We start from the raw sequence: 24123 nt of genomic DNA on the forward strand, positions 1-24123 counted from the left end.
AGCAGTATGCTAACACGGGCTAACAACATTAGCTTTGGGTGGCGCTGCACGTAAACGTGTAAGAATAACATCAGCCTTTATTTAGTCGGGACACGACTGGAAACACAAATCCACGTCATTGTTTCAATGTTTTCTAAGGACTGAGCGACATTTCTGCTTTGATGCTCAAACCTCTGTGTGTCTGCTGACGATCCGAGCTGTGCTCAGACACACGTTTAGACCCGGTTCTGAGTTCGGTAGGTAGTACCCCTAGAGCTGCGGGACGGATCGCAGTCTTAAATCTCCCACACATACCGCTCATGTAACCCCTCCCATCAAACACAAAGCTTTAAGTCCGCGCTCCGCCGGTCCACTTCACTAATTTAGTGCGGGAGCGACTACACTTCTTTTCTATCTTGCTTGTTACTTTTTCTGTTAAAGTCACTTCCCTCAGTTTATACTGGATCATCGCGGATTAACCATTAGTTGGGAAATAAAATGAAAAAAGCAAAATAACGAATAGCAGTTATATAAGAACGAAAAATGTAAAAATACCCCCCCCCCCCCCCGACGATGTCATCGTCCATCCCGATGGTTGACAGCAAACATCGTCAACGGCCAAATTAGGGGACATCGCCCAAACCTAGTATCTGAAGCTATATGCATTGAAAACCACAGCTGACAATCATTTTGCTGTTCTTTTAGCAGCTGATCGGTTGTACTTGGTATAAAGCCCCTGAATAACGTCAAGTGTCGGATGTCAGAGCTCTGTCTCCCCCTCTGGTCACCAGTGAAACCCATCTCCAGAGTTCTAAGTGCACTTCATCTCCCAGCAACCCCACCGCACAGTTTCTGGATGCCACACACCTGGCTCTCATTTGCCATCACTCACAGCAAACTCAAGCATTGCATTGAGCCTTACTCAGTGCAAAGTACTGTTTGTGCCACTCTGCCTGTATTACTGATCTCCTGACCCTGTTTTTTCTCTGACTCCGTTTGCCTGCCGCCTGCCCCAAATCTTGCCTGGATCCTGGCTACTTCTGTTTCTTCTCTGATGCCCCCATCCTCGTTATTGACCCCATCCTAACTGACCCTGATTTCACCTTGTGGACTTTTAGCTTAGCTAATAAACCTACTGCAATTGGAACCAGCCTGTTTTGTGACATTCTGCAGAAAAAAACAAACTGTTCTCCACAGCTGGAGCATCAGAGCATGTATAAACCCCCCAGCACAAGCGTCAGTCTTTTCCGGTGTGTGAGTGTGAGAGTGAACCAGATCCGATTCACTGACCTAAAAAAAATAAATAAAAAATAATCGATCCAGGACATCAATCCAGGACATCTTTAGCCAAAAATTCAACTGGCATTACTCAGAGATACTCAGATACTCAGAGATACTCAGAGATACTACTGCACTGTTCACTACCCAGGTAGTGAACAGTGCAGGTGAAGTTTTCCAGGTTCCTTCCATTTCTTGCATGATAATCAAGTGTAAATTAAATATGTCAACAAGAATTAATGGCAAATCCATTCAGATTTTAATTTAATAACGTCCACTGTTGTTTTTCCGCATAAAAATAAACATTACAGTATGGTCACATGTCTTCGCAAAATTCAGTTTTTCCACCCATTGGAATTTAATGATGGCCTGATCATTTTTTGCTGCGATCATGTGTGTTGTCCACTCTGATGGTACTTGGTTGTTTTTACGGTACAGTAAAATAAATATGTCTCAACCCAATTGGTAGTTTCTAATATCAATCATAAAAGATTTTTCATTTTGAACTTAAGTAACATTTGGTTAATTAAATATAGTGATCATTAACTAAAGTCAAGTAGAGCTTGATTTATTGCAGTCTCAAAACTACCGGTAACCCACATGACTTCTGCACAACACAACTGATGGTCCCAACCCCATTTATAAGTCAAGAAATCACACTTATTAAACCTGACAGGGCACACCTGTGAAGTGAAAAACATTTCAGGTGACTACCTCTTGAAGCTCATCAAGAGAATGCCAAGAGTGTGCAAAGCAGTATTCAAATCAAAAGGTGGCTACTATGAAGAACCTACCTACATACTTTAAGTTGTTTCACCCTTTTTCGTTATGTTATAATTCCACATGTGTTAATTCATAGTTTTGATGCCTTCAGTGTGAATCTACAATTTTCAGTCATGTAAATAAAGCAATATATATTCCATATATATTATAATATATATTCCATATATATAAATGCTCACTGTGCTCATGTGAGGGCTGCTCACCGTGAGTCATCGTTCAATTCAACTTAGTTCTTGTGAAAAGCTTTTCTCTGCATTTTCTGTAAATAAAATTTATGAATATGATAGATAGATAGAGTACTTTATTAATCCCGAGGGAACTTGCATAACCATCCGATGCTGCTTAAATACACAAACATTCAATATTCATGATGCATGAATATGAGGAGTACGGTGCAGCATGGTGGTTAGCACTGTTGCCTTACCGCAAGAATTTCCTGGGGGGTATTCCAGGAAGCAGGTTATGCTAGCTCCGACGGTAAGTTTGAGGCTAAGGAAGTTGATAACCTCAGTTTTCGGTTCCAGAAATTGAGGTATGTTTCAGGGTAGGTCAAGTTGCCATAGCAACTCATGCTCTGAACATAACCTGGTCGGGAGCAGGTTTAGTTGAAGGTTAGTTTGTTTACAGAGAGGTGAAGCAGCATGGCATGTCCATTTGAAGATGATTTAGTGGATGAAGAAGCTCAGATAATACTTTTTCCACCATGAGAGGGTGATAAGACCACATATGGATGTTGGAAAATTCAGCTTTTTCACTTTGATCTAACTTAGTTATTTGCTTCATTTAAGATAAATTATTTGTTTGCTAAGTCAGTTTAAAAATAACACGTATTTATCAGACAGTTATTTTACTTTCATTCAAATTAATTCAATTAAGTAGGTGTAACTTTGGTGCTGCTGTTAGATCGGCACCGCAAGGGATTGTGGGATACCATTTCCTTTGCCTGTCTGGACGGATTTTGGTTTAAGTGTGGCTTTTTGACCAAATTTTTTTAGTTGTTTAGCTGTTTTACTGTGTTTTGCCATGTTTTGCTGAGTTATCTTGTCCTACTGTGCTTATGTCTCTGCACCATGAGTAAGAGTGAAGGAGAGGATGATGAGTTTATATAGCACCCCTACCGATCAAAAGGATGATGACAAAGACGGACAACTCTTTAATGAATTTGAGCGCAACGTTCATTTTTTCCCCCGTCCTTTTTATTGTTATAAAAATGAGTATATCTGACGGCTCATACTTAGACATATGAGAGATCAAGAAATATAATTAATCAAGATGGAAAAAATATTAATTGAATTGGAGTAATATGACATTTAGTTGGATAAATACATAAATTTGAGTTGTAGAAACAATTATTGAGTTTTATAGACGTAAGAAATTAGGTTGAATAAATTTAACTCAATTACTTGTTACCAATAGAAGTATTTCATTTAAGGTGGCAAAATTGGATAAGTTTTATATATATATATATATGCGTCACAAGGAAACTGGAAATAAGATCAGAAACTTGTGCGTTTACTTTGTCTGTTCTTCTACTACAAGCAGACACTATTTCTTCTGATGATGCAGCCGTGTTACTTTTTTGATGGACGTATAATCTTCATACGCCGTCATTAAAATCTCAGACTCCGTCTCACTAAAGTATTGCGCTCTCTTTGGTTCTCCACGCGTTTCCATGGTGACTCCGGAAATCGGCGATCTATTGAGAATGTCTTTATGTACCTTCCGTGCACGAGCATTAACCCAGGGTTACCAAGTCGAGCGCAATTACGCCAACTCATACCCGGTCTTTTGGAACCGACATACCCAGAGTAAGCAAGTTCAGGCGGATTTCAGCCAGAGTTCAGGCTTAAAGTCAGGCTAGTTTAAACATGCTTCCTGGAATACCCCCCTGGTTCATGCAGTCAGGGTTATCGCTGATTGTAAATTGCACCCACATGTTTATGCAAGTGCACATGGCTGCTTGTCCATGTCTAGCTGGGATGGGCTCCAGAAAAACCCCTTGACGCTGAACATGATAAGTGCGTTTAGTAAAGGCATGGATGGAATAGTTTGGTCTATGGTTCTGGGATCTAAGTGCTTGACGTGGTGTCCCTTAACAGCTGTTAATTGGCACCATGGAATCGAAACAGACTTTAATTCGATGACATGCCAATATTGAAATAATAAAAAATTTGTCAAAATCTGATGTTTTTAAATACATTATTTGGGTATAAGCTGCCAAAACATTTCAGTCTTTCTAATAGACACAAAAAGGCTAAGTGGCAGTTTATAGCAGACTTAAGCCATTAAACTTATAGATGGCTGAATGGAAAAATATAAAATCACTTTAGTACTCTCACCTGCAACTCCTTGATTAGAGCACCCACATCTTCCTGTATTTTTCTCCTTTACATGAACCCCTGTGTGGCCTTAACACTCATTCTGTAAAGCAACAACAAAATGTTAAAAATTGACATACAACAAATAAACATCTATACCACATCTAGTTATGAAATTATTAGTCAATGTCCCTTCATAAAGTCATATCCCCCTGTTTCAAACAGCTTCACTGGCCACCAATAAAGAATAGAATTAACTTCCAAGACTTCTTCTCACTCAAAAGTCTCCATAATCTAGGCCAGGGGTCGGGAACCTATGGCTCACGAGCCGTATCTGGCTCTTTTGATGGCCACATCTGGCTCGCATACATATCTTTAATAATTTTTTAAAAAGTTTCATTAGACCAGTCCTTCTCGGGCGCAAAGCAATTTCAGTTTGTAACAGCCTGAAACCTGTGAATTGCTGTCCCGGCAGATTTGCGCTCCCGTCTTTGAGGATGAAGAGGGGAGGGGTAGTGGGCACAGGCAGAGAGGTGAAGCGGCGCTCTGATTAGAACACGCTGCCCGTCACGTTCCACATACTGCAGCATGTGAGTATTGCTGTACTGACAATACTTGGCTCCACATATGCAGTTTTCACATGTAAAGAACATTCAAACCCACCTAGAATCATGTTTAACGGATGGAAGTCTCAACACCTGCATGAAGCTTAGGCCGCATTTACACTGCATGGTTCAAGTGACCCAATTCCGATTTTTTCCTCATGTGGCACAGATCGGATATGACCGGTGAACGTGTAAGCAGGACAAAAGCGCATGGATTCCGATTTTCTGAGATCGGATACAGGCCTCATTCATATGTGGAAATAAATCAGATATGAATCGGATACGTGCATTTGCATGTGCCATGTAAGCAAACAAATCGGATATTCCCCAGTAAATGCGAGTCGTACGTCAGTGACGTCAACTCAGGACACCACCAACTGAGATCAGATGACTGAAGAAGGTGCTTTTGTGCGCTGATGTTGCTGTCAGCATGTTACCTTTCAGCCTCAGGCTTTGGACTGTAGTCGGAAACCGCTGTTGTTTCCGGTCCGGTCCCGGTCGGGACGCAAACGGTAACTAATCAAGCTGGACACCGTTGCTATGGAACAGGCTAGAAGCCGGTTATATCTTTGCTTGTGTTGTTGTGGAATGGGGGCGTGTATGTGATGGGGACCGCGCGTACATGTGTGTGTGTAAGGAGAGGAGAGGGGGTGTGAGCGCGGAGCGGGAGAGTTTCAGAGAACCGTAATAAAAAGAAGGTGTCTCCCCCAAAAGAACTGTTTTGGAGGCTTTCTTAACCCACTCTGGAGGCTGAGGGTTCCGAACGGGACAGTGAACCCCAAAGTAGAATCCGCCTTCGGCCCTGGAGAAAATCTCCCGTGCGTTTCTGACCACGATCAGAAAAAAGAAGTCATCGCGCAGGAAAGATTCAGCACTTGGATCAAACTGCTAGTACAGCACGTTTGCAAACCCTTCCTGATTTAAAACTCAGAGAGAGCACATAAGCCGGCCGAGCAGCCCCCCTTTTCCTTTCGCATCTCCTCTTGTTCGCCTGCATCATCCTGGAGCGCCCAAGGCAACGCCTCCTTCCATCGCTGCGTTGCCTCTATGACAACCGCAGTAACACAAAAGTTCGAAAGAGGTCCGCGGAAGGCGGAAATGCTGCTACGTAGTCCTCAGAACGTCTACGTTTGATAGGTTCAACATTGTATAGTGTAAATGCAAAAATCGGATACGGGTCACTTTTAAAGGTGATGTAAGCGGGTCGTCAAAAAAAAAAATCGGATATAGTCAGAAAATCGGATATGGGCATCAAGACCTGCAGTGTAAATGCGGCCAAAAACTCACCATGTATCAACCAGACTAGACCATCAGCAGAACCAACCTGCAGCACCAGAAGTCACATTAATGCTAAGAAATACTCATCATTTATTAGCAACAGCATAATGTAGTAGTCCCTTTCCCACACTGAGACTTAACCTCTTTTAAGGTTCTTTATTGTACTGCCGTACAACTTGTTCAGCAACTCCTGAATCTCTCCCGTGGACAGCTCCCACCCCACCCCACACACTTTTTATTCCCCTGCTCCCGCATCAGCCCTCCTATTTCCTAATATAGCTGAATCCCCATTGGTCCAAACTCCCCAACGACAGGCTGAGTGACAGAACTTGAGGGCCAATCAGCATCTGTGCTTCATGCGTTCAGTGAACTTAGAACACGACCCAACAGCCACCCAGTCTAGCTCAGTCCGCTACAATAACAACAAAAACAAATCCACAGACTTATTGCACTTTAAAATTGTTGAAATAACATAAAATAAAAAAATAGTTTTAAACATTATATGGCTCTCATGAAATGTCATCAATAATCTCACCGCTCCTGGTTTCAGACATTGGTGAATGAATAAACTTCCTGAATCCTTATCTTTCAGGGTTGAAACGGGACACAAATACAGGACAGCGAAAGAGCTTCAAATGCGAACAAGGTTTAATCACACTTGAACTCAAAATGACTGAAGCAAACTTACAGAACGACCCAGTGACAAGTAACAAACAGACAAGGGTTTAAATACACAAATGGGAATGACAAACAGGTGAGCAGACAGGTGCCGGTGATGACCGGTGAAGTTACCTAGTGAGACAATGGGCGCTGAACGGAAGTAACAAAATAAAAGGCCAAAACCGGAAGTGAAAAAAAACACCCACCAAAACCGCCCTGGCTCCGGCTCCTGACATTATCATCCACAAAAAAAAATGGGTGCTCAAGTGCCATCATTTTTACCAGTTCTTAATTACAGGGAAAACAGACTTCTGCCAACACACAGAAGTCTGGGTTGTAGGTTCAAGTGATTGAGGTCATATACTGGATAAAGCAGCAACAATTACAGTACACAAACTAACAGCTTTAATAATATCACACTCAGTGACTCTCACTGCGCAAAAGCCCCCAGAATCAGGAGATAGATTTGTCTGGATATCCTCAGAAATACCCCATATCTGGTGATATCTACGGTGGATACTCTCCGGACATGACTGTTTCTAAGTTCATTTCCTGAGCATATCAACTCCGAGTATGGGACACTTTTATTCTGATAGAATCTGGAGATGAGAATCTCTCCGGAGATGAGATGCGTCACTAGTGATATCCAAGGTCAGGATATTTCCAGATTCTATCCATGTCAAATCTGTTGATATCTGATGTCCGTATACTAGTCATATCTGAAGTTACGATTTAGAACAGATGTCCATCAGGCATATCTGAAGAACAAACACTAGTGATGTAAGTCAGGATATTTCAAGATATCAGTCATCTCAAAAATATTGTAACGATCCTGCCGGACCATCACTTTCGTGGGGTAGCTGAAACCAACTGCTAATTTAGATGGCTTCATTGGAGAGCTGTCCGTGCCCCATACACCGCACGACCCCGGACAGTCTCAGGGAGGAAATAAACAGGCAGAGCACCAGAGATTCCTTTCAGCACAGAGCCCGTTTATTCAAAGTACACAGACAGCCCAAACAGCATGGAGGGTCACTTCAGCTTCCAGCCCTCTGACTCAAGGTTTCACCCTAAAGCTCCCCACTTCCCATGAGCCTTTGGGGCTGAAGGCAGCGCTAACCCCTGGGTCACTACACTGCCCCCACCTAAGAGGGTTAGTGTCCCCACAACCCTCACATAACTGCATAACTGAATAACACAACACAATTAGCAAAACACAGGAACACACTGGCTGGAGACTCCTTCGCACAATCCTAGGTTTCAACCGCCACCGTGTACAGTCCTCCTCTTAACTGGCTGGGTTAGCACATCTGCAACTGACACAGTTCCATGCCAGTATGTGCCCAGCCAGGAGAACCAGTCCCCGCCTCCGTGGAAGCACCGCCATCAGGGTGCACGTCACCATGGGGGAGTAGACTCTCTCCAAGTGAAGAGCTGCACACCAGCAGCAGCAGGTCCCCAGGCATCCCAGGCGATTGTCGTCGTCAGTACGGCGGCGAGACTCCAGCTGCTGTAGGGTGTGCTTCGTCAAACCCTCCTCCCCAAAGCGAAGATCTGCTGTCCGCGCTGACAGGTCTCGCAGCTCCGCAGATGGGAGGTCCAGTAGTGTAGCGCCCTCTAAAGCCAGGCCTGGGTGTGTGAGAAGTCCCCTTCAGCGTCTAGCTCTCATGGCCGGCTGCCAGGTTGACCTGAGCCAGGTGTGGTTCCATCGTTGTTGAGCCATTGCGTCGTGAAGGTTCAGCTGGGCTGCTCACCGTCATCACAGTCTAGTCCGGATGTTCTAGCGTTGGTGCCGGGTAGGGCCAGGCTGCGGATGACGGTGGGTGCTTGATCCATCAGGGTGGTGTTATCGCCCTTACTGCTCCCTTGTCCCAGACTGCCACCAGGATCAGCTGCTCCGTCTCACCCTCCATGGTGATGCTCTCCATGGTGTAGCAGCGGCTAAGGATCCCACTTCTGACACCAATGTAACGATCCAGCCGGACCATCACTTTCGTGGGGTAGCTGAAACCAACTGCTAATTTAGATGGCTTCATTGGAGAGCTGTCCGTGCCCCATACACCGCACGACCCCGGACAGTCTCAGGGAGGAAATAAACAGGCAGAGCACCAGAGATTCCTTTCAGCACAGAGCCCGTTTATTCAAAGTACACAGACAGCCCAAACAGCATGGAGGGTCACTTCAGCTTCCAGCCCTCTGACTCAAGGTTTCACCCTAAAGCTCCCCACTTCCCATGAGCCTTTGGGGCTGAAGGCAGCGCTAACCCCTGGGTCACTACACTGCCCCCACCTAAGAGGGTTAGTGTCCCCACAACCCTCACATAACTGCATAACTGAATAACACAACACAATTAGCAAAACACAGGAACACACTGGCTGGAGACTCCTTCGCACAATCCTAGGTTTCAACCGCCACCGTGTACAGTCCTCCTCTTAACTGGCTGGGTTAGCACATCTGCAACTGACACAGTTCCATGCCAGTATGTGCCCAGCCAGGAGAACCAGTCCCCGCCTCCGTGGAAGCACCGCCATCAGGGTGCACGTCACCATGGGGGAGTAGACTCTCTCCAAGTGAAGAGCTGCACACCAGCAGCAGAAGGTCCCCAGGCATCCCAGGCGATTGTCGTCGTCAGTACGGCGGCGAGACTCCAGCTGCTGTAGGGTGTGCTTCGTCAAACCCTCCTCCCCAAAGCGAAGATCTGCTGTCCGCGCTGACAGGTCTCGCAGCTCCGCAGATGGGAGGTCCAGCAGTGTAGCGCCCTCTAAAGCCAGGCCTGGGTGTGTGAGAAGTCCCCTTCAGCGTCTAGCTCTCATGGCCGGCTGCCAGGTTGACCTGAGCCAGGTGTGGTTCCATCGTTGTTGAGCCATTGCGTCGTGAAGGTTCAGCTGGGCTGCTCACCGTCATCACAGTCTAGTCCGGATGTTCTAGCGTTGGTGCCGGGTAGGGCCAGGCTGCGGATGACGGTGGGTGCTTGATCCATCAGGGTGGTGTTATCGCCCTTACTGCTCCCTTGTCCCAGACTGCCACCAGGATCAGCTGCTCCGTCTCACCCTCCATGGTGATGCTCTCCATGGTGTAGCAGCGGCTAAGCATCCCACTTCTGACACCAATGTAACGATCCAGCCGGACCGTCACTTTCGTGGGGTAGCTGAAACCAACTGCTAATTTAGATGGCTTCATTGGAGAGCTGTCCGTACCCCATACACCGCACGACCCCGGACAGTCTCAGGGAGGAAATAAACAGGCAGAGCACCAGAGATTCCTTTCAGCACAGAGCCCGTTTATTCAAAGTACACAGACAGCCCAAACAGCATGGAGGGTCACTTCAGCTTCCAGCCCTCTGACTCAAGGTTTCACCCTAAAGCTCCCCACTTCCCATGAGCCTTTGGGGCTGAAGGCAGCGCTAACCCCCGGGTCACTACAATATATAAGAAATAAAAGGTGACAGAAAATCTGTATTACTCAAAAATATTTTATTACAAAATAAATAAATAATCCAAAAACCACAGACAAACATGCATCCTTTTTTTTCTCTTCTGCCAGATAGCAGCTCTTGACTGGTGGTGGGTTTCTTTCAGTAAAGCCAGCTGAGTGTCTCATGCGTAATTTTGGCTGAATTCCACTCCTCCAGTTTTCTTCCCAGGCTTTTTGGCATTTCAGCATCACCCTGGTTAGCCTAGTGGAGCGCCGCTTTGGCGAGGCTTGATAATAAGATGGTTTGTCCTCATCACTTTCCTCGTCGCTGACATAGTTTGCATTGGCTCCTTTTATATATGACAGATCCTCTTGATTGAGAATCTTCTCAGCAATTTTGACCCTCTTTTTGAAGAGCTGTGGACCAACAGGAAAGGAAAATATTATTTTAATTAGAGGAAACAACATACACACACATACACAGTTCAACTGGACCATGCATGACCTGAGTAAATGAAACAAGGTCACAAATAGGACAACTCACCTGATCATGCTGACTGGTCCTCCTTTTGACCTCCTCCTTGCTTCTATCTCCATTCTCTCTCTTTGCACTTGAGACTGTCAATAGCTCGATTGCAAGCTCCTAGTCGATGGAAATATGAAATGTACAGAAGATGAGGTCAACATATTGCATTGCAACATGTTTCCAAAGTGGAATATTCAAAATGTGCCATGCAGTCTGTCACAGTGGCTTATCATAATTATCCATTGTCAATGCTATATCGTTATTGTAACTTAGTGTTTGGTCTTAATAACACTAAATGAGCTGTCTATCACACTAATACAATTGCAATCTATTCAAAAAATCTCTGAAAAGAAAGTAACACTGAATACTTGACATTGAGTATCACATTATCTCTAACTTATGGCGAGTTGTGTAAATCCAACTTCATGTGCTTACTTCTAAATTGGTGGAAACAATTTGGTTCCGCATCTTTCACTGCTGCCGTCATCTCCTCATTGTGCGGTGTTCTGAAGCTAAAAAAAAGACAATATTTAACAACTGACTGGAGTTCTTGTCAAGTTTCCTAAAACAATAGTGAGAAAGAAACATACTTGTCATCTGCCCGGACCTTCCACTGGAGCTTCTCTCAGAGGTTCTTTTGTATGTGATGGACAAGAATCTGAAAGAAAGAAGAAGTCTGTTAGGTTAAGGTAACATTGCTGTTACCTTTACCTTAACATTGCTGTTACCTTTCAATGCTCTAGAATACAGGCACCTGCCCAACACAGAACCCCCCAGCGGCCGAGTGGCAAACTCAAGAACGCATGTAGCTTATAACCCCAAAGGAAGATCCGCCAACGTTTTCCGACCACGGTCAGAAAGAGAAAAGTCATCGCAGGAAGGGTTCAACATAGGCTAAACATGAACAACCTTTTTTAAAGTGCTTAAAAAAAAAGTGGACACGTGTTTGTCTGTTTGGCTGCTTTAGTGAATGGTGCTGCTGCTTTTATTTGTCCGTCTTCGTGTTGCGTGACCGGAACACCAACATGTTAACCGTGTCAGCTATCAGTGAGGATCTTAACGGGGTGACAATGTTTCCTGCCGCGCTGAATTCACACTCCCATGGAGAGCTCGTAGCGCATATAGACGTATATTTTCCTGCCACTTTTGACAGAAGTGCAGAGACATCGGGACACGCTCCACCCTCGCCCCGCAGGCTCCTTGCCTTTCCCTCCTCCGGCGTCCCTAGCGACAGGGGAGCCGACATTCGGACCCTGTGCGGTTCGGGCGCAGCTGCCGGTGGACCCCCCGTGTCTCCGTGATGCCCCCGCTAAACAGGCCCCACGGCGGTGGGGGGGGGGGGACGTCTGCCGCTCCAGCGGGGGAATCGAGAGGGACTGACGCCGCGGCCGCCCAACACGTAGACCCTAAAAGCAACCTAATTGACATAGTGCCCAAGGTGTCCAACATTTGTCCATAACTGCACGAGAATACACAATAATTAGCAAAGATGAATATGTTTATAGTTCAAATCACACACCATATGCAGTCCTGTAACTTCAAATAAATAGATAAAGTGTGGGTCCTCGGTCGGTGATGAGGTCCCGTGGGTGATGCGGTTTCACGGTCTGACACCGAATCCCAGGAAAAGCTACTAGGCTGCGCGGATGATCCACGATCCATACGGATCACAGGCCCCGGTTCTGCACAGACGTGTGCCGCGGATTCCACCCCCCCCCCCCCCCCCCCCAATCCCCCATCCCCTCCACTCACTTCATTTAATTTGTACGGTCACGTCCTCTGCTGTTTACCGCGTTAAAGTCGCTGCTCGACGTTTGTCCGTTAGGGTGATGACATGTTTCTGGGTTACTTGAAGTTTTATACGAAAGCAAAGTTTTTCAGCACAAAATATTTTTACACACTGAAGATACATACGGAAACTTCGAGGGGGGGGGTCGTATCCTTGTAGCTTCTTGGTTTTTTTACATGTCGTCCAGCCTCTGCGATTCTGTTTCAATCGCTACAGATGAAGACTCTTTTCCTGAAAAAAGGGAAGGATGTGGTTTATTTTTGCTATTTAAAATAGCACCCGAAATTGGTTAAATACAACCCCATAGCCTCCAAGCCCCGAATATAAACATGCCAATTAATTTAGATCAAAAGTTTTACCTGAACTTATCGGCTCGGCCGGGTCACTGCCGCCAACTCCCGGATCCTCTGATGTCTGTTCACTGTGCGGACCCGGTCGGCCTCGCTTACAAGAGGGTGTGCGCGCAACACAATCATCCACGTCTTCAACGGTTGCCTTTTATTCTTTTTTCCATCTTCATCTTCGGCCCTGTGCTCCGTGCCGGCATTGTTTTCAAACAGATTGCGTCATGGCGGCGCAAAGCGCTATAACCCGACAGCTGATTGGTCGCGTTGCAGAAGGTGACCAATTGAATTTCACTTTACTGGAGCTCGGGTAACACGTCATGGTTGTTTGTTCTCCTTGTGTTATTTTGCGGCTTTGAAACTACTGAAGACGTTTTGTTCCCTAGAAGTTGGGGTGAATATGAAATCATATTCACCCCAACTTCACTCTGAAATTTGAATATATAATTTTTGGGTTTTATAATAAAAACTTGGACTCAAATAAAAACTAATAATTAATCTTATTATTATATTTGGCAAATTGTATATTCATAAATGCTAATTTTATTCATCTTCTACCCCCCCCCCCCCCGTGTTAATCAAACAAATTGAAATGTATCTCAGTAAAATCTCTAAAAGCCTTAAGAAAGCTGTATGTTGTGTTTTTTTTATTGGTATAATAAGTGATAATGTTTTACAAAGCATCACAAAAGACTTTCCTGCCACTTGATACATGCTCAGGAAGAAATTGGCTGTTAAAAATGACAAAATTTGTTGTATGCCCGAAGTGCCATTGTATTTATTACCTTTGATGAAGCAATGAGGATATTACTGTGTACCTTAATCAAACTTGGGTTGACTTGTCAATACTTTTCACACCTGTTTTTAAAAATTTGTGGGAAAATATAAGTGAAGAGCAAACTCAGCTTAACAGATCAGATGTTTAATTCAAATTTGTCATAAACAATATATGTCGGGAAAAAATATATGTGCTTTTGAAGTATCTTGTGCACATAAATTGCTAGGCAAGGCCCTTATCAAACAAGTGATACATTTAATATCCAGAGACAATACATGTCCTACTGCAGTATCGCCTTTGCACATATCACAAAATACGGGGTAGGTACCATAACCGTTCGGCCTGGAACTTCCGTTCGGGGTCCTTTCGACTGAGTATAACGTCACACTACGGTAACCCCACTTGGACAAACTACGTAGCGTCGACATCTGCTTCGGCTCTACGTATTTTCATTTCACTTTCCCTTTTGTAACCTAAAGGAGTTTTCCCTCATAAATTGTGTCTGACAATATTCTTTGTCATTTTTATAAAAACATGTTGTCACAATCCGCTCGTTACTCCAGTTTAAGTTCAGCCGTGGCTGAAATTTTTGTCAGCATGGCTAAATGTTGCCCTTCCGGGTCTGTTCTGTCAATAATAAAGCAATGGGTGCACGGATTAAAAAAACTATAAGAGAACATGAATTCAATAATAATCATAACAATAATAAAGGCACGTTTCGAATACAATCTTGCTCTAACTCGCAGCTCTGTTCGTTTACAACAGACGTCATAATATTTTCTTCTATGGTAGTATCCTAAATTGTTCAGACCAATCACTGTCTGACACGTCATCAGACCAACATACAGCCAATCACATAATGTGGCGTCAGCACTAGTCGAAGGACCCCGAACGGAAGTTCCAGGCCGAACGGTTATGGTACCTACAGCGGCAATGGTAACTACGGAGGATATGCACCAGAAATGCCTCAACACTTAGATAAGTATACACTACAGATACTACAGGATATTTACCTTCTTCAGTATCTTTACTCCAGATATTTCCAGATTTGACTTCAAGTCATATTCAGAGCTTGGATATGACCAAAATAAGACACAACCAGTATCTTCTGCCCGGATATCTTCAGATATGCTGACTGTCTGGATATGCACCAGAAATGCTTCAACACCGAGATAAGTATACACTACAGATACTACAGGATATTTACCTTCTTCAGTGTCTTTACTCCAGATATTTCCAGATTTGACTTCAGGTCATATTCGGAACTTGGATATGACCAAAATAAGACACAACCAGTATTTTCTGCCCGGAAATCTTCAGATATGTTGCCGGTCTGGATATGCACCAGAAATGCCTCAACACTTAGATAAGTATACACTACAGATACTACAGGATATTTACCTTCTTCAGTATCTTTATTCCAGATATTTCCAGATTTGACTTCAGGTCAAATTCAGAACTTGGATATGGCCAAAATAAGACACAACCAGTATCTTCTTCCTGGATATCTTCAGATATGCTGCATGTCTGGATATGCACCAGAAATGCCTCAACACTTAGATAAGTATACACTACAGATACTACAGGATATTTACCTTCTTCATTATCTTTACTCCAGATATTTCCAGATTTGACTTCAGGTCATATTCGGCACTTGGATATGACCAAAATAAGACACAACCCGTATCTTTTGCCCGGATATCTTCAGATATGCTGCATGTCTGGATATGCATCAAAAATGGTCCAGATTCTTTAGATATTTAAGAAAGTATCCCCAACAGATATGTATGGATTCTGGCTCTTTTCGCGTAGTGTTTGTTTTATCTTCACATGGAACTATTGGCTGGACAGCTCTCAGATTGTATATAGGATATTCTTTTCTTACAGATTCTGCATTCTGCTTTTTATTGTCAACACAATTTTAATGGTTCCTGATTTTAGCTTGTTTTCCTGGTGTCACTCTTTTTATTAACTATACCTTTTTAATGCTGTGTCTTCGTGTTGGCCCTGGCTGTTTTTCTCTCTCGCCCTCCAGCTTGGTCTACTACTATTCCAAGTGCAACCTCGTCCCCCTCTGCTCAGCTGGAACACATACTGACAATCACCTGCAGCTGGAAAATAGAAACAAGTAGCTAGTTCGCGAAACACTTCTAATAAGGAGCTGGCTTTTCTTGTTCACTTCAAAGAGCTGCTCTAAGAGCCCCTAAGCTGGTGGCCAACACTTCATTAATGCATTGAAATTTGAACTTATAGGCTACCTGTTCAAACTGGCCAATTCACTTTATTTACATTTAAATCTCTCATTTTTTACTACAGTGACATAACATTTGAGAAAAAAGCAACAAAAACAATAAAAAACAAAAAATCTAAATCGTATTTTTATTTTGTTGAAACAAGCTCCATGTTCCTTGTGCCAAATAAAACCAACTCACTGAAACGACTGAAAAAGACATGGCGGCCTGAAACTTTCAAGCTTTACGGGGTGCTCCCACCTGGCATAAGAATGTTTATTTACTTTAGTCCCAAACCTGTCTCCAAAAATGTCAAACAACATATTGAAATTACACAAAATATTCAAATTGGTATAACCTGAAAAATAAGTCTATTAGTAACATAAAGTAGCTGCTGCAATATCAATTCAATTCAATTGTATTTAGATAGCACAATTTAAAAATCTTAGTTAATCAAAGTGCTGTTCAGCATTAAACATGAGAAATTCCAGTCCAGCCAATAAAACCAAAGAATCTATAAAAGCAATAGAAAACATTATGCAGTACAGTAAATAGTAATAACTACAATTATAAAAGCAATTAAAACAAAGATTGTAAAATAGAATCTTAAACACTCAAATACATAAAAAATAAAATAAAATTAAAGCCAGTAATATAGCCAATAAAGTAAAAGTTAATCAGAAAGGAAATTAACCAGCTAAATTAGTTTTGTTTGTTAAAATATATGTTTGTGATAGTCATATTTCTGAATTGATATTTTATGCTCTCGCTTGGCTTCTTAACCGTTGTGCTATCCTAGGCACTTTGATAATGGGGGTGAGGTCATCTAGACACTACAAGACAGTGCGCTGAACATTTTTCTTCAATGATTTGTGATCTTCACTGGTTTCGATGGATTACATGAAATCCTCTCAACCTTTATTCACCTTTGTCATGGTAGGGATAACACGTCAATGGTCATCTTGACCCCGTAGGATAGCACAAGGGTTAAACTAAGGAGGCTAATGCAATATTGTCCAACATTACTTACCGTAGTATCAGGTTGACAGTTTTGGCGAGGACCCGGTCATCCCGCTGTTAGTCATCCTGTATCTATCCAAGCGGTGTCACTGCTGTTCGACGTCACTTCTGCTCGTTTCGGTTAAATTATTTAGGTTTAGGTGGATTTCTAATACAACTGAGTTAAATTCTATAAGAATTGCAATTATTTAAACTAATTTAAGTTCATGTGATTGTAATTATAAGAGCTTTGATTATTTAATCACAATCAAGTTCACACATGAATTTGGCATTATTCAAACACCTGTTGATCCTTTACTCCTCTGATCTTTATATCGGGAAATCAGAGTTTCTTTATAGATTTTCTGGAATATTTGGATATTTGAACATTGTTTGTGCTCATTGCTTAACCTATTCCAAAGTTAAGTGCCACACACAGACACACAGTAACATTTCTTTGCCATTCTTCTCTATTTGATCTTGAAGTTCCCACATCCCCTCAGTTTTTAGCCTACCTCATTTTCTAAGAGCTGTTTTTGGTAATGATTTCTCCCTGGCCCTATATGGGATTTGCGCAGGGTAATAGTCAACAAGGTCAAACAGTTTTAAAATTCTGGATTGATAAAATAAATTGTTTGTATGATCAAGATAGCCGGCTTTATGTACAATTCTGATGGCTCGTTAAAATTAGTAAAATGACAAGATGTAGTGAACTCTTACAATTATTCCCCCAAATTTCTATACAGTAGGTGAAATATGGTAACATTAAGAAGCAGTACAATAAATATCTAATGTTGTATTTTAATATACATTTAGATTTATTTATGATTGAAATACTTTTTTAAAGATTTTATTTTGTATGTGTCTGATGTGTAGCTTCCAACTTAGTGTGTTATCAATAACTACCCCTAAGAATTTGATTTTCACACTTTCAATTGATACATTATTTATTTAAATTGAGAGCTTGGAATTGACATTGTCACTACCAAAAAACATCCCTTTGGTTTTTATCTAGGTTCAAAGATAATTTGTTGTAATCCATCTATGATTTTGTTTTGTTAAACTCTGTTGTCACCACATTGATAAGTTCCCTATGGTTGTCTGTAGAGAATATATTTTTGACTTCAGCAAATGATGAGTTTATAAGTTTTGAAACATTGAATATATCATTAATTTAAATATTGAATAGCAGCGGGGCCCAGAAGCGATCCTTGTGGGACACCACAACTTATCTCATTGACTTCTGATGTAAATTCATCAATCCTGACAAATTGTTTTCTTCCCATTAAATAGCTTTTTACCCAAGTTAGCACTTGTCCCTTTATCCCATCCCAGTTTGTCAAGTAGGATGTCATGATTGAGTGTTTATCCTTGTTTATCCAGCTGCATATTACTTTTTGTCCAGAGTATTTGTTATTTCCTCCACAGCGTCAATGATGTGTTTTTTTTTTCCCTTAAACTATGTTGGTTTTCATTTATAATGTCATGTTCATCACTAAATGTTTATCACTGAATATTTTTACTGAAATTTTTGAGAATTGTGGAAGAAGAGAAATAAATCTTAAGTTTGTAAATAGGTGTTTGTCTCCGCTCTTATGAATATGAATCACTTTTGAAATTTTCGTTTGGATTGGGAATTTCCCAGTTTGTAATGATAAGTTGCATATGTATGTAAGAGGCTTTGAGATACTATTACCGTAATTACCTTTTCACTGTCATATCGATATCTTCACAATCTTTTGAGTTTTTTCACAAAAGGACCATCAACATTTTATATCGCCAAGTGATCTGTTACGGTTAAATTACATCAGCTGTGAATGAATAAAGACGTGTACAACTTTCTTTTGTGTTGCACACCAGTAGAAATTATTTATGATGTCTGCGGGTTAAACGCAAAGCAGCACATGTTTTGACCAACTGCTGCCTTTGAGTTGCTGTTGTTATCAGTCCTCTCTTTAACCCTGAGTCAGGTCCTCTTCACCAATGAGGCTGTTGTGTTGTTGCTTGAGGCAGAACATGTGTGTGTAGCAGTTTGTTATTTCTTGTTTTTAAGATTTATGATGCACACAGGGAAAGCAACACTGTATTTTTCTTTTTTTTTAAATTTTATTTGCATATTCAGTTTCCTTTTGAAATATTAGTTAATACACAAGTTCATCTCAATGTGCTTTAAAGAAAAAGCAGCATATAAACATTCAAATGTAGAACAAAGAGGAAACAAGCTATTTCATTAAGTGTTATTTGATCGGTCTATGCTTTGACTTTGATCTGACTTGGAACTGACCTTGTCTGAATAACAGCTGGACATAAAGGCAGAGCTAACCAGCTCCCTGCCGACTATTTCCTGTTGGTTAACTGGGAATAAAAGAGTTCAATTCTGAGGAAGATAAACTCTGGGACAAAGCTGAAGGAAGCAAGGCCATCAGCAGTCAGACGAATGGAACTAGGTCAGCTGGTTAGTCCCTTGTACTGCTCCTGGTGCTCATAAATGATGTGTCTTTGTGTCTTACAGTAAATCAGCTGCTTGACTTGATTTGTTCTGAAGCAGTCTGCAGCGGCATGCTTTTCTGCAGGTTTGTTTTAGGTCAGGTTTCATTGGCTTGAGAGCATCTGTCATGACATGGCGGAAGGCTACAATGCATGAATTAGACACAGAACGCGAAAATGTGTTGAAGCAATAAGACAAAGACATTAAGTCCTGCCCTAAAGGTTGTCCCTCTCCACCAACCCTCTTCATGTTGGGTTGACTCTGTAAAGAACATCTCCAGGAAAAGAACATCGGTGCAGGATCGAAGATTCTTTTTACTTTCCTAAAGCTGCAGATGCTCAAAAATGCTCTTATGAACAAACACAGACTCAAACTGTGAAGCAGCACACTGTGTGTATGCCCACTTCCTGGGATCTGCAGAGGGTTTAATCAGTCATGCTCTATCTAATAGACAGTTATTCAGTGAAGCACAATGAGAGCGCATGTTGTACTGAAGCAGAGAGAGGACATGAACATGGCCTTGGAGCACCGAGGAAAGGCGCTGTCATGAAGATGGAGCCTCATGAGCTTGTGATTTTTGGTCCACACGATTCTTCCGGCTGAATTATGCAGGAGTGGATTCTCTACAAGAGGAATCACTCACTGCGCATGTGCAGGACACGCACGTGTCTGAATTGGCTTGTGGAGGCAACAGCCATTCTCCACCAATGCCTGCACTGTGTCTTCATCATAGTCGAGCACACCTGTCAGGTTTTGGCGAAATATAGCTGTAGTCCTCATCCAAAATTATGATTGGTCTACTGGAAATGAGGTAGGACGTTTTTACAGATTAGATACATGTGTGTCATGCACACAACTGAGGGACAAATTTGATAGGTTAATAAGGGTGCTGGGACAGTCAGCTTCTGCGGTTTTTCTGTCTCTCTGACCCAGTTTGAATCTTGCTCTTCCAAGTGGGGAAAAATAAGAGCAAGAATAACGTTAAAAAAATCTTTACGTTAATATCTCGATGCAAATAAGAAAATGTCAATGTCCAGGGTGTATCCCACTTTCGCCCAACTGTAGCCTTGAGGGGCTATAGTTGGGCAACCCCGGGGGCAACCCTGTGGCACCAAAAGGGATGAAGCAGATTAAGAAAACGGATGGAAGTTCAGGACAAGAATGCTCACAGCAATCGTCTATATTAGATTTGTACTTCACACGTCCCTGATTGGTTGACGCGATGCATTGTCATCGCCAAAGCTCAGATATTTGAACTCTAGAGTCGCTGCGATGTCCAAATTGTACCACAATGCTCAAAATGCGCTGCTGCTGGACAGGCGCGCTGCGCCCGATGCTCAAATCGTGCCCAGGACCTCAGATTGCATATGTACATTGACTTAACATTGAAACTTGATGCCCCTGATGCGCGAATCGCATTTGGTGTGATGTGTTGTGCATTTAGGAAAACACAACACGTGATTTCATGAACACGCTTTTAACATACGGTGTTCATGCTGAACAAGGACCATGTAGCAAGGGGGGTACATCTTCTTCTTTTGTTTTTTCTACTATTTTTTGCCACCTATAGTTGAAAGATGCTTAGTGTGGATTGTCGAAGCATAACCCATACGGAAAATACGGAAAAAACTAGAGAAAACTTATGAGGAACTTAGATCTCCTGCTGCATATTTCACATAAATTAAGCATATTATAAGACTTATAAAATAATATGATAATCTCCTGAAAGTGGCCACTTTTCTAGAAATATGTATGTATCATGTAAAAATCGACTATGTGGAATACATGAAATTTAAAAAGCAACTATGTTTTCCATGCATGTTTCATATCAGTTTTATAGTTTTTTTTACATGTCTTTTTTTCAGACATATGCTTTTCATATATGAAAATAAAACATTAAATGTACGTTTTCTGCAAGTAAGATGTATAAATCTTATAGGGAAATTATGCTTTCTTTATATGCTGTTTTTACTTTCATTATATGTCATCTAATGTAAATGACAAGGCTACTACAAAAAGAAATATAAATGTTTTTTATGGTAATGCTACATAATATCATAGTAAAATATATGTTCCTGATAATCTGCTGAATTTACATTCTGCTGGAACTAATGCAGTGGCCCCATTCAATCTCAGAGAGGAAGAGATTAACTGAGAAGCAGTTTGCTTGTTGTTGAACACACACAATCAGCGTAACAGCATGAAGTCACTTCTCTTACTTATCTTGTGGGATTCCACATTTCCCATGAGTCTTAGTGGCCCTAGCCGGGGCTAACCCCCAGATCCCCACACTTGTTTACAACATAGCTGAAGCACAGTTTGAACTGCAGCTATCAGCTACATGGAGGAACATGGGAGCAGCTGCAGAAAATTCAAGATAATTGAATCAACGGTTCACGTGTGGAGGAAGCTGGAGAACAAACTCTGACAGTCAAGAGGACGCAGCTGAATTTCTGTGAAAAAAGGCGACTGACCAATGGATTAACGATCAGCAATCAGCTTGGAGAAGCTTCTCTGCCGTCATTGCAGTTGACTGAAGTCATTAATGCTTACAGTACTGAACTTGAGAGGAGTACCGAACTCCCAGGACCGAGTTAGGGAGAGCTGTAATAAAAAAAAAGTTTCCTCTAAAAAAACAGACTAGTTCTTCTTTATGAACCCGCTCTGGAGGCTCTGAGGGTCCGAACGGGGGGATTAACGCGCCTGCGCCTTAACAACCCTAACCCTAACCCTGAAAATACTGGTATTTATTGAAGAAACCGTTAGCTTGACACAATATCATGTTGCCCATTTCATAAGCAATACTTTTAGTTAGGGGTGTGTATTGGCAAGAGTCTGGCGATACGATACGTTTCCTGATACGCGCCACACAATACAAGACGTATCCCAATATTGTACCGGAACACATTTTCTAATTTTTGTTTAAATGACTTTTTACATTGTAATAAAATTGTCAAATTCTGTTTATTTAATGATCGCAATGTTAAGCACTGCAATTATCTCATATATAAGTTGCTTTTACCCAGGCAAATTCCTAGTGCTAGGTAAGAGTCAACATTGTCAGATTTTCACAACAAAATATATTTATTTTAACCAATAAGGTTCTAAAGTATGATTGAGGAAATAAAGTGCTGTTTATTTTCAATATTGCTAACTGTTGCATCCCCAATACTCTTAAAAAGAGCGTGAAACAGGAGCCTGAAGTGTGCTTCAAAGATAAAGGGGGGGGGGAAACATTAATTCTTTGCAGAAACAATAAAGTATGATGATGATGCAGCAGCATGACAGGATGAAGGAGGTGCTTTAATTTGGCAACAATGTTTTGTTTACATATCAGTCTGCACTGCATCACTACAGCCAGGCTTTCTCACACACACAGAAGTAAACTAGTAACCCTGATCATTGTACACATCTCTCTGATCGATCTGGTCGTTTAACTAGAATCTACTGCTGGGAGGTTCTGCAGAACTCTGGCCCGCTTTGCCGATAGCGTTTTAGCCGATGCTAGGTGCACTAGCCTATTAGCCGCCGTGAAGCTGCTGTGCTCCACTTTAAGTGGAAAACAAGAGTCAGACACTGAAGGACACTCAGAAATAATAAAATAAATATCGCCCTGGCAGCATTTTGTATCGATACAAGTATCGCCAAATGAACTATCGCGATATATTGCCAAAACGATTTTTTTCAACACCCCTAGTTTTTGGTACATCCATTAGATGAGAGAAAATGAACAACCTCGTTTTAGAAAACCTAGCAATTGCTAAATTTTATCCTTCCAATGTTTTGTGTTATTTGACTGTTTTTCAAATGAGACTTGCAAATGTTTTGTGATACTTGTAGGATTACTTTTTCACTGTAAGTTGCTCATCTCATAAAAGTTTTATATTACACATTTCTTCTAAAAATTATGTATGTGGAACTACTGTCATATAATGTCTTCTATATTACCAAACCATACAAGTTTCATATTGTCCAATTTTACTAAGGATCTTATAAGTGGTTTGACTGTCTTATGCTGAACTTTCAAGTTTTAGATAAAAAAGAAAAAAATCTGAAAAGATTTATATATATCATTTCCGTATGGGAAATCTCACAGATTTTACTCCAGGCTTTTTTTTTTACTGTCCTCTTCTATGACATCAAAGACTTAGTGTCATATAATTCCAGCACAAGTGAACGACCCTGGGAGTTTTTTGGGCAGGCAACTAGAGCAGTGGGTTTACCTATTTACTCCTCCCTGCGGGCAGTTCAGTCTAATCAACTCACCTGTTCAGCGTCCTACTTAAGTCCAGGTGTGGTCCAATCCTCTTCTTCCATTTCCGCGACCTCTGCGTTCGTCACCCCACCCTCCTACCCGGCTTCCACCTGTGAACTCCGTTAGGGGTAGTTTAATACCCAAAGTTTTTTTATGGAGATCTTTGTTTTATGTATCTGAACGGTGCCTTATGCCAAACTAAAATAAATATGGAATAAATCTTCTTTACTGCATGGGTTGTCTGACTGAAATCACAATTATTAAGTTCTCCTTTATGGTAATTTTTCAACTGGTTGGCACTTTCTTGTTTTGAAAAGGACGCTGCTTATACGTAACTATCAAATTAGACTCCCTGATTGATCATTTGGGGTTCAAGCAGTCATAAGTTCAACTGGTTG

At 41.8% G+C, this 24123-nt stretch overlaps 1 protein-coding gene and 1 long non-coding RNA gene across 6 annotated transcripts in view; one reads left to right on the plus strand and one right to left on the minus strand.

Annotated features, from left to right (window-relative positions):
* LOC101171732 (adhesion G protein-coupled receptor A1) overlaps positions 1-24123 on the plus strand; it is a 65754-nt gene that overhangs the window by 20244 nt on the left and 21387 nt on the right. The gene's annotated exons all lie outside the window — the stretch shown is intronic.
* LOC110014868 lies at positions 10688-11518 on the minus strand. The gene is made up of 4 exons (XR_002289872.2): positions 11432-11518; positions 11277-11353; positions 10860-10958; positions 10688-10732 (listed from the first exon to the last, which is right to left on the minus strand). It is a non-coding gene; the product is annotated as an uncharacterized LOC110014868 (long non-coding RNA).

This window comes from Oryzias latipes, chromosome 19, assembly GCF_002234675.1.
Source record: "Oryzias latipes chromosome 19, ASM223467v1".
In the NCBI taxonomy this organism is placed as follows: Eukaryota; Metazoa; Chordata; class Actinopteri; order Beloniformes; family Adrianichthyidae; genus Oryzias; species Oryzias latipes.